Source organism: Antedon bifida, chromosome 6 (assembly GCF_963402885.1).
Source record: "Antedon bifida chromosome 6, ecAntBifi1.1, whole genome shotgun sequence".
NCBI lineage: Eukaryota > Metazoa > Echinodermata > Crinoidea > Comatulida > Antedonidae > Antedon > Antedon bifida.
In genome coordinates, this window is record NC_136231.1 from 27,175,585 (window position 1) to 27,186,784 (window position 11,200).

The 11,200-nt window shown below is 33.2% G+C and overlaps 1 protein-coding gene across 1 annotated transcript in view; it reads right to left on the reverse strand.

The window, feature by feature from the left end:
* LOC144845767 (uncharacterized) overlaps positions 1-11,200 on the reverse strand; it is an 88,438-nt gene that overhangs the window by 16,929 nt on the left and 60,309 nt on the right. The gene's annotated exons all lie outside the window — the stretch shown is intronic.

The following is an 11,200-nucleotide window of genomic DNA, read 5'->3' on the forward strand; positions in this document are numbered from 1 at the left end:
GGCTTGCAACATGGGCAGACATCTCGGTCCTAACGGGGACACAGATAGCCTACAGTTATTCCTGCCAGCTTACTTAAAACTCAGCTATCGGGATTTCACTCGATTAATGTCTTATCATCAAATCTCCCTATGTAATTTTATAATGCTATTCCCCACAATATATTCCGATTCTTTTATGGCGTATATTTAATTTGATCTTTATTAATTTGCAGTATAATTTTTATTTTTTAACTACTGTACCTTTCACACACGCGGTCCGTTCCTAAAATAAACAAAAAACTAAAATGGCTATGACTAATGGCCAACTTAAGCTCCAGTCCTACTATCTGTTTTTTTCTTCCGTCTTCCAAAGGGACACTGTATTGATTGATGGAAAGTGCCTGTTTCCAGTCACCTTTAGGGTCAAATCTATTTTTTAACTGCTCCCTTGTGTATAAAAGAGAGAAAATAGTTGAAACCATGTTGCTGCAAGATGAACTCATCGTAAACCCGGAAATTGAAATTGAGTTGAAAATCTACTGTTGAAATCATAAATGTTGTTAAAAAACTCTTTATAATATCTTTCTAAGATAGAAATATGGAACAATAGCGACGAACTGAACACTAATGTTATCAAATCTACGTTTCGCGGTACATCTGAGATAGATAAGGTAGGTATCCAAGGAGGAGATTTGTACCGAAGTTTTTGCATTGTGCTCGCTTATGTCAGAATTAACCATAATTTATATATAGATAACGACTATAGGCTATTTGCTTTTGAGAGATGCTTGACCACATGCGACTGGACCAAAATTGTTATAGTTGCATTAAAGGATTCTCGTGTGTTGTTAGCAACTCTAAGATGTACAATTTCGAAAGCTCTCTCCTTCCACTATTCGTTTTTCAGAATATCAATCACCTTCTGTAATGTAGACTTCCTGATCCCAATATCGTTTTGTAATGTGATGAAAGCCTTTTATCTAATAATTGTTGGAGTTCCGTGTTATTGTCATCAAACCAATCCTGATGTTTTCTCTTTTTAAGACCTTTTCCTTGCAAGAATGTGATAATAGCATTCGGTAGTTGGCTCCAGTGTTGGTACTTTTTCCTAATGCTTTTGTTTAAATTGTTTGTTGCAATTCTGCATGGTTCTGATGTGTCCGTTTAGGTACAGATGAAATCATGATGGTCTGTCCAACATCTGCCCCAGTTTTCAATACATCTTGCTAGTCACAAAATCGTACAATGATGTAGTCTATAAAGAGCCGTGTCTTGTAATATGTTTTTTTATGTACGCTACATATACATATTTCATTTACTGTCACAAATTTGATTTTAATATTGTACATAGTCTTGTTTGTAATTCCAATTATATTTTTGCTTGTATTTTTGTTTGTCTGGAGTGAATTATAGTTGTCTTTGACAGCCTTTGTTTTTCCTCGGTGCTTCTTTTTTATTATCACTGAAAACTAAAAATAAAAATGAATAATACTAATACAAAAGCCAACATTTGTGACGGACAGACGATATGTTTCAACATTGTGTTAGTATCAGTGAGAGATAAGTATAGGCCTAAACACAAACATTCAATATAGAAATTGATACTATAGGAATTGCTTACCTGATTCTACCATCAACAAGGCCATACATGGCTGCAGTCGCGTGCTCAACTTAGTGTTTACCGACCAACCGACCGACCAACCGACCGACATAGTGAGATGTAGAGTCGCGACTAAAAATGAGAAAAAAATTTTTCATATGCACCACAGAAGTTGACATTACGGCTGTGATGACACGATCTGCTTGTTTGCTGTTTTTAGTCGCGTGGACGCGACTTTATAGTTCACTATGTCGGTCGGTCGGTCGGTCGGTCGGTCGGTCGGTCGGTCTGTCTGTCGGTCTGTCTGTCGGTCTGTCTGTCGGTCAGGTATCACTATGCATTGTAGCACGCGACTTAATGGCTGTTGGCCTTGTTTTTTCAAGAACTCCAAATACATAGGCTTAGGCCTGACCTATAATGTTGAACGTGTGTTTTTATAATAACTCTGATCACTAATAAAACGGAACTTCTGTTTAATAGGTAACACTATTAAGGAAACAATGATTTAAAATAACATTAATGTTGTAATTGTATTGGCCTATACATGTTAAACAATCACAACATTAAGTAGATAACCAATCCGTATTTGTGTATTATTTGTAATAATTATTCTAAAATGGAATAAATCATTTAGAATAGCAAGAACAAGAACAACAATGATGCCTATTACGTTCTCGATTACTATTTATTACTATAATATCATTTTCATTATCATTATCATTATAAACTTGGTTTTATTCCAAACTTGTCAAATTAAATCCACTTCAAAAACATTGATTAAACTAATATCTCTATGATTGAGCAATCGGTAATAACGTAACCTATCATGTCTCAGTTATTACCATTGAAGTGTTACATAATAGGCCTTGGTCGTGGAACAAGTGCGATTTTCCGATAATTAATTCTATTTAACCACGGACTCAGTAAAATGTCTATTGATGTATTTTCCCCAAATAATTTGATTGTTAATGAAAATTACCTTTTTAGTTCAGTCACGATTTAAGATAGAGGGCGGTAAATCATTAAATGATAATTTCCCTAAGCGCAAGCGGCGATTGCCAGAAACTTATTTTCTTTTAAATTGGCCTACAGCGTAGTATACAGTGATGATCCCATACAGTCCATGGTGTCCAATGTGTAGGCCTAGATAATTGAAAAGGACATCATACGCTTTTTACAACGTTATTATTATGGAGAATTTAGACACCACTTTCTATCATTAAAAAATCTGCTTTTGAAGAGTAGACCTACGGTATAAAATATGTGTAAACAAAGTAAAATAAATAAAACAATTTTAGTATTTTTTTTTTAATTATTTATTTTTTTTATTCAATTTTCAGGCACAAACATACATACAACAAGACAGCGGTGCAGCACCTTGAGAATTGCCATGAGTGCAAAGCACTATCTAGATGCCTCTCCATATACTGCACTTTATTTCAACAATAGTTTATGAGGGTGGTCCATCCAGCATCAGCTGATCATTAGGGACCCTCAAACAAACAGTAAATACAAAATAAACTACAAAAAACACAAAATTAACAAAGATATAAAAAATAAATATATAAATATACAGTAGGCCAACAATGAAAGAAGGATAAAAAGAAATAAAATCAGAGAGAGAGAGAGAAACAGGTGTTTTTTCAAAAGAGATTTAAAGGAGAAGAAATTGTAAGAGTTGCGAATACTTAAAGGAATTAAAGAAAGAAGGAGCATTGAAACTAAAAGAAAGTTTTAAGATTTCAGGTAAGGACGAGGGATAAGAAGATCTCCTTTAGTAATTTGCCTAGTGTTGGAAATGACTTTAGTTAAAAGCTGACAGATAGTAAGTGGAGCAGAGTGATGTAGAGCTTTGAAAGATAGACATGCAAGCTGAAAGAGGTATCGTTCATGGAAGGGGAGAGTCTTAGCACTGGAAAAATCATTATCGCCATTTAGGCCTACACTAAATGGCGCATACAGCATCTTGTGAACATTAAAATTGAATAATATTTCTTAATAGGCCTAAAATGCTTTGCAATTATAATTCCCACGTTTTTCATGGAGGCTGTGTAGCCATCAAATGAGATGTTGAGCTTTGCGCGAGTATATTTACATAAGGTCGTTGGTACGACGAGACACGTACTCTACTTTAACAAACAGTGAGATTAATAATAATATAAATATTTGTCTAGCAATAGAACACTAACAGGAACTATTTGCTAATAAATGAAATAAGCATGTATTGTGGTTTCAGAATTCATTTTAATAATTTTTTATCGTAGGAGGAAGAGTTTTTTTTTGTAAATATTGCTTTACATTATTGATCAAAAAATAATTATATATATATTATATATTTCTTTTTTGAAGGATCACACTTAAAGCATTATGCCCAATGTGTCTTCCTTACACAACTTGTTTTACTGTTTAATTTCTGTATATGTTATGTTTGGTTAACAAATAAACTTGAACTTGGATCTTTAAACCTAAATGTTACGTTGTCCTCCACGTCACCTCGACAAAAACACTTCCTGGTGCGCTCCTTATCCGTTCTTATGTAATAATTCAAGAATTGCAAGAATAAAGCGATATGCTCTGTGATTGGTGGTTTGATTCCAGAGATTATTTACGTATGATTCTTAATGTGTTGGTATTAATTTATCCACTTTGTGCATTTGAGTAGTTAGAGTCATCAGTGTTTTGTGCAAAGTTATAATTCCCTTGTTTACTTTTTACCATAATGATCTTTTAGTTATACTTCCTCATTCTTCCCTGGAGGTCTTAGTTAGTTACAGTATGCTATATCATTCAATGTATGTACATAAATCCCCTTAAATTATTATAAATTATTATGCAAAATTTCTCCCGTCTCCATCCCTCTGTCGCAATCCCTGGGTCCAACCATTCCAAATTCACACCAACCAATATCCTGCGTTCGGGCTAGAATTGTATGATTGTAATCAACACTCTCATATACATTATGTTACATAGTAAATATCCTTTATTCCTGAAAATGAACACACAGTACAGTTTGGAATAAAGAATAATATAATGGCTTGTTAACGGAATTTGTTTTATATTATCATCATGTATTTTTTTATCTGGTTTATATACAATTTTTTATTTGTCTTAATTACTAGTGTAATAATTATAGTTTCGTAATTCGAAATAAATATCATTATACATTATTATTCATGCTGGTAATAGATTGAAATGATACATCATACCTGTTGAATTGTGGTGTATTAGTTCCTGGTTATACGGTTTAGTTACATACTTATGTATGTCAATGCGCTTATCACACCCTTAACTATATTCACTGTTTGAATAGCCTAACTCGGTTCAAAAGTCCGTAAACACAGACGAAGAGGAAATAATTGTGTTCCTTGTTTCATTTGTTAGTGGATAGATGCAATAGCAATGATGATATATGTGTTTGTCTAAAATGTATAGATACAAGTATATTTAATGAGTTTTAAAACAACGGATAGAATTGTGAGAAACTACAACTATCAGGAGCCAAATGTCAATATTCGGGGATATTCGTGTGAACATTTTTATCCTAACTTTAGTCGTGTTTGTTACGGTAAGATCAGGTAAGCAATCAACGTGTTATGGTTGTCATAATTTGATTCCAAAAAAATGCTAGGCAAGTAAAGTAATACTAATAATAGTAATGACAAAGAGCCAGTTATCAGATGACAATGATTTTTATTGTATATCCCCTATAGCTGAGGTGAAACAATTAGGCCTACATTAGTTAGCTACTTTAGTTATACTATGCTTAATGGGAGGCTTTCGATCGTGAGGAAGTTGTTTCTATAATCCCCATTCAATTCATAAACATTTATTATTTGTAACACCCTTCCATCGTGAATCTTATTTTTGATAAAAACATATATATATAGAAAAAATATATATTATTGTTTGAATAACGTATAATTCTGGCAGGGTATACATTTTACTTTATCGTATGCCTATCGTTGAACCTGATTCATGAAACGTTTCTTTAATGTTTCTATTATGTGGGTTGATAATTCATGACAATTATATTGAGTAAATATAATAATAAGTATTATCTAAATCATTATCTAATTATTGATCGTTCTAGATGAAATCCTTGATGCTACTATTTGGTGTCCATATCCAACGGTTGACATTAATGATGATTCAGACGCATCAATGTTTGGAGGTTACAATGGTGCTCCAGATAAAACTACTGATATAACACTTGGAAGAGAAAGCGACACAGGCACTGGGCTGCAAGGATCAGCTGTAACGTGGAGTGATCGTGGAAATACAATAAATTCTGATACATATATGTTTCCTTCAGGTTCTATGGTATCATCAAAAGATAATAATGACTATAGCGCATTACGTATTAGTATCAATGCGGGGTCAAGTGCTAAAAAAGTTGGTGCTTTCTTCGTTACTGCTACAAAAGATTCAAGATCGCAAGATATATCTATCATCATATTACCTAAAAATGGTGAGTTGTATTTCTCAATTTGAATAAAATTAACAAAGGAAGACGCTCCACCAATTATCTCAATTTGAGCCTGAGCTAGCTTTATTACGTTATTATTATATAAATTTAATTCGTATTAGCATTTTCTATTTACATATAGTGAAGTTAGGAACCTATAATCACAAATGAATGAATTATTTATTACCTTATAAAATAAAAAATGGATATAACCATAATCAACGTATTTAATACATATCAATTATGACAAAAATTATACTTAACCTTACAAAACTTACTTCCCTAAATAAAAGACTTTTTTGTTCTGCAGTTAACTAACATTATTTTACATGACGAAAAGTTAAAAGTGAGTAGTAGGAGCCAATGATTTCGTTTTCATGGAACATAATTATGTATCTAATTTTTAAATCAAATTGCTTTAGCTGACGTCACTCCAAATCAACGATCTATTACCGTTAGTATTGGTGATCACGTGACTTTACAAGTCACTACCACCACAATAAATACGTCAGAATTAAAATGGAAATTAAACAACGTTGACATACCACAAGGCAATGGCAAAGATGCACTGACTATCAATAATATCAGAACAAGTGATGCTGGAATATACGAATGTTACAAAGATAGAAACGGAAAACATGCAATCATGAGATTGATTGTCAGAGGTGGGTTACACTATTTGTGGTGTGTTTGTAATTAAAGGATTTGATTCTAATAATAATAACAGGATTTTTATAGCGTACATACCATTCAAGAGTGCTCAAGGCGCATTTAAAAATCAAAATCATACAAATTCTTGACAAATAAAATTCAATTTCTTTGGAGGGTCCCTATCCGTTCTCGTTCTGTCGCGGTCCCGGAACCCTACCTAGGTGACCAAACAAAGGAGCAGGATACACATTTGCCTTGCCACAGACGACCGGGTGCTCAGAGACAACAACCAAGACAGAGGCACCCCAAAGATAATGCTGGCCAGGAAAAAGTATACTATACAATTCTAAGTGTAGAGTGTAGAGAGTTAAGTAATATTGATCACATTACTTTTAACACATGATTAAACAGTTTCTATAGCTTTAAACTAAAACCAATATACGGTGACTAATATAACTAATACAACAATGTAATTTAGTTGTAAAACTATAATACGCAAATATCTTAGAATACTAATTAACAACTAAATACTGTTTGGAATCAGTTATTGTCTCAAGATAACAGAACATGATCCTAAAATAATAATTAATACATAATACAATTAATAACATTTAACTAAGGTTGCCCTACAAGAAAACATGGAAACAATTGTGATGAAAATTGTCCAATTTGCTACAATGGAGGAATGTGTGACCACATGACTGGATTATGCGTCTGTCCACCAGGATTTGAAGGTGTTGATTGCTCACAAGGTAACGTTAAGCATTTTGATTTTCAATTCGAATTTAATTATTTGCATTTCTTTTATATGCTATTTCCATGAAGTTGATGAAGACTTTTAATTGCTAATGCTCATATGACTCTTCCTCACACACGCATTGAAATGGTCTATAGTTTAATTTCTTTTCGTATCACAATTATACACTGATATATTTGTGAAAATAATTAGGATTAGAATGAATTTGACCCATTCATTTTATGATAGATATCTGAAAAAAATATCCAAAGATTAAGCTGCAAACTACTAGTTAAATTCAATTTGAGTTATTACAGATTCCTGTAACTATTTCTTTTAGGATGTGGAAACAATCACTGGGGCCGGACATGCGGCATCCAATGCTCGGGCGGATCATCAAAATGCTCAGGAATCTTGTTGTGTCCTCCAGATCCTGTTGGATGTTCGTGTAATGCAGGTTTCCATGGTGATACATGTGAGCAAGGTGAATATTAAGTTGAAATTCTAAAACCAACTAATAACAAGGCCATATACATGGCTGCAGTCGCGTGCTCAAGTTAGTGTTTACCGACCGACCGACCGACCAAGCGACCGACATACTTGAGCAGTAGAGTAAAAAAGAGAGTAAAAACTAATTATTAACAACACTATAATATCGGTTGTTATAATAAAGCTTAATTTGTTTTTTTTACAGTTTGTACAGGGACTAACTACGGTGCAGGGTGTAACCAAGAATGTCATTGTAGTTCAGCTGACTGTGACGACGCCAGAGGATGCCCAAGTGGAGCTACATGTAGCAATGGATTTCAGGGAAATAAATGTCTTAGTAAGAATGTACTTTTATTTTTAATGCATGAAAAAAGTAAGTTACTTTGTGACATTCGGTAATTTATGTTCAGTTATTTCTTTTTCTATTTACATTTCATTTTATAATATTCATACTTTTGTTAATATGTTTTATATTCCATTTTATAATAACCACCAATCAAGTGTTACTTTGTACTGTATAATATTAATCTAATGTCTAATGTCGTTATATTGGTTTTTGTCTTTCACTGATTATTTTATTCAATTATTTATTAATTAGATTTAAGATCCCAATTAGGATAATATATTATGGTTTATTATAATGGTTCATAATGAAATAATATTTTCGTTAGATCACGTGACATGTCCTGATGGAAAGTTTGGTGAATTTTGTCAGTATAGTTGTCATTGTGCGACGTCATCATCATGTGATAAAGATACGGGTTACTGTGATAGTGGGGATTGTGAAGATGGATGGGGTGGCAACGACTGCCAGATAGGTTGGTAAATTGTCTTATTCATCCACTACAGTATAACAAACCTGAGTAGATTATTCTCATTATATTGGAGGATTATGGGTCACAAAACATTCAATAACTACTCCATCGAACTCTTACGTCATCATGTACGTTTCATCTTTCACATCATGAAATTATTTGTATCATTGCACTCATAAACATTCAATATTTGTATAATATTGACGCCATTTCAGGGTATTTCCCTAATCATAAGTATAGTCAACTGTTATTATAGTAATTATTTTATTCTAGACATCATGAAAAGTTAAACATAATAGACCTACATACAATATAAAGTTAAAATTATCTACCTTACTCCAAAAACCCATTTCATTCATAGCAGACACAAGCATGCCACAGGATCTATACGCTACTTTGGGTAATGCAATAACCCCCTGACTGAATTATTATAACATGTATAGGGCTAGTTTTGCATTTTCAGCATAAATTATTGCAATATACGCGTTCATTTGGAATTAAAAAGGCAATACTTAATCAATACATAGGATTTATTTAAATATTATGTATAATATTTCAGCTTTACCAATCCTGTCATCTGCGCCAACTATAACAAATATAATGGATAACTCAATAACAGTAAACTGGCCTGCTTGGGATTACAACAACGACTACGGCACCGGACCGATTCAGGAGTACGAAGTGCAGTACAGAAGTTCTATTAACTCAGATTTCATATCAGCAGGATCCGTGATTGGAAGCAATACTGCGCCAGAATATGTAATAAATAATCTCAGTAAAGGGACTAATTATGAAATCAAAATAAAAGTAGTTAAAACGGCATCATCTACAGAGAACAATATATTTACTTACACTCCTGCAGCAATGGCACGTACAACAGATGAGGGTAAGACGCAAATACAACAATGAAAATTGTTCAAAATGAGCTCTAAAAATTAGTGTTTTACAGAAATGTCCTAATACACATTTAAAACTAGAGAACTACTAATTAAAATTATTTCTTCTTTAGTTTTTTAAATTTTAAAAAATGATGATAAAAAAGATTGTTTTATTTTGAATACCAGACACTTGCAAATTAAACAAAAGTATACCAGTATTTAAGTTACCGTCAATTATTGCTTAATTATCAATTTAATGTTTTAGGTGAAATCCTCGACCTTACTATTTGGTGTCCAACTCCATTTGTTGATATTAATTCTAATGCAGTATCAACATTTGGAGGTTATACTGGCGGTTCAGATAGAACTATTGATATAACACTTGGAAGAGAAAGCGACACAGGCACTGGGCTACAAGGAGAACCTTTAACGTGGGATAATGATGGTACTATGTTCCCTACAGGATCGACAGTAACAAGATCAGATGGGTCTGGACGTACTGCCCTCATCGTCAATATCGATGATGGTTCAGGCCCTCAAAAGGTTGGGGCATTTTTTGCAAATGCTACAAAAGACACCAGATCTCAGCATGTACCTTTCATAATACTGCCTAAAACTGGTGAGATATAATTACAATTACAACAATTGTTATGTTTGTAGCTGCTGCTTTTGTCAAGCTACTAACTAATGAGAGGGGGATGCCTTGCCATTATTGTCAGGTTGTAGACTTTGGCAAAGTAGAGTTAGAAGAAACACACCTAAACTGCCCTGTTAAATCTGTATATCCATAGGGATTGGTTTATAAGCCAGTTCTATTTAATTATACATTTCTGCCCGGCCAACTCGTATCTTCTACTTATACATAGTAGGCCTAATGATGCTATATTAAATTAATGTTGTCTTTACATCTTATTCAAGTGGAATGTCTATATTGATAATTTATTCAACATATTTTCTCGACCTTTAATAATACTATAGAACTGTCCGTACAATTTTTACAGTTTTTAAAAGAATAACGGTTATTTACATGCAAATGTACTGTTTTAGCTGACGTCACTCCACTCCACCGATCTATCACTGTTAGTATTGGTGATCACGTGACGTTAGAAGTCAGTACCATAATCAGTGCATTGGATTTAAAATGGAAATTAAACAACGTTGACATACCACAAGGCAATGGTAAAGATACATTGACTATTAATAATATCAGAACAAGTGATGCTGGAATATATGAATGTTACAAAGACAGAAACGGAAAACATGCAATGATGAGATTGATTGTCAGAGGTGAGTGCACTACTTATTCTACTAGAGTACTGCTGCTGCTGCTAATGAATACATTTATAATAACGATTTTTATTATAAATTTAATAAACTAATAATAATGATTTTATTAATTATTTTTATTTTACTACTACTGATCTAAGGTTGCCCTACAAGAAAATATGGACCAGTCTGTGATGTAAATTGTCGAGTCTGTTATAATGGAGGAATATGTGACCACGTGACTGGGTTATGCGTATGTCCAGCAGGATTTAAAGGCGTTGATTGTTCAGAAGGTACTATTTTTGAAGTTTTATTGGGGTG